This window comes from Brassica oleracea, chromosome C4 (assembly GCF_000695525.1).
Source record: "Brassica oleracea var. oleracea cultivar TO1000 chromosome C4, BOL, whole genome shotgun sequence".
Taxonomy (NCBI): Eukaryota; Viridiplantae; Streptophyta; class Magnoliopsida; order Brassicales; family Brassicaceae; genus Brassica; species Brassica oleracea.
Genome location: NC_027751.1, coordinates 20,545,686 through 20,546,689, shown reverse-complemented (window position 1 = coordinate 20,546,689; position 1,004 = coordinate 20,545,686). Strand labels below are relative to the sequence as shown.

General features: G+C 45.8%; 1 pseudogene; it reads left to right on the top strand.

The window, feature by feature from the left end:
• Nucleotides 1-1,004, top strand: part of LOC106338351 — a 19,045-nt pseudogene that overhangs the window by 14,320 nt on the left and 3,721 nt on the right.

Below are 1,004 nucleotides of genomic sequence, written 5' to 3'. Positions count from 1 at the left end.
CATCAAGCCAGCAACTGAGAGGCGCATGATCCAAATCCATGAGCTGGAAGAGATAAGGCACCTCGCCTATGAAAGCTCCAAAATTTATAAGGAAAAGACCAAAGCCTACCATGACAAGCGAATCATTGCCAGACGTTTCGAACCCAACGATAAGGTCTTGCTTTTCAATTCAAGGCTGAGGTTGTTCCCAGACTAGCTGAAGTCTAGATGGTCCGGACCCTTCACTGTTAAGGAAGTTCGACCCTACGGGGCTGTTGTGTTACTGGACATAAAAGGAGGCGAGTTCATAGTGAACGGGCAGCGCTTAAAGAATTACCTTGCTGACTCCACTATCGCAGAGGGCGAAGAAATTCCCCTAAGCGATCCCCCATCAGCCTGATCGGCTGATCCAAGTCAAGCTAATGACTTTAACCAAGCGCTTGGTGGGAGGCAACCCACTGGTTAGTGTGTACATTGTTTTCTATAGTCTATTTTATTTCTTTTCAGATTTATTTTGTAGGTCAAAAACAAGAAAAAAATCGGACACTTCAGTCAGAACAACCAAAGGACTGTTCTTCTGGTAGAACAACCCATTCTCTGTTCCAGGTAAGTGTTCTGAACCAAAAAAAAAAAAAAAGAGGAGGGCAGTTAGGGCTTTGCCTATTTAAGGCCCCACCCTTCCACTTTCCCCTTTTCACTCCGCCGTACGCTATTCCCCAACCCTTGCGATTTTTAAGCAACCACCAAAGCTCCGATCTTCATCCATTTTAATTGGTTTTTGCTTCTCACTCAATGAGATCTATGAGACAGCCAATGAACCGAAAGGAGTAGCGGTGGCGAAAAAGTTCTCTCCTTCTAACGCCTTTTGGAATTGCATTGCGAATGGGAACTTTACACCCGAAAAGGCTTACCAGTCGTAGATCAGGAACCCGGTGCTTCGGGTCATTGCAAAGATCATCTCAAACCTCATGTTCGCTAAAGATCTGACCTCGAAGGTCACCAACGGGGAGCTGCAAACCCTGTAC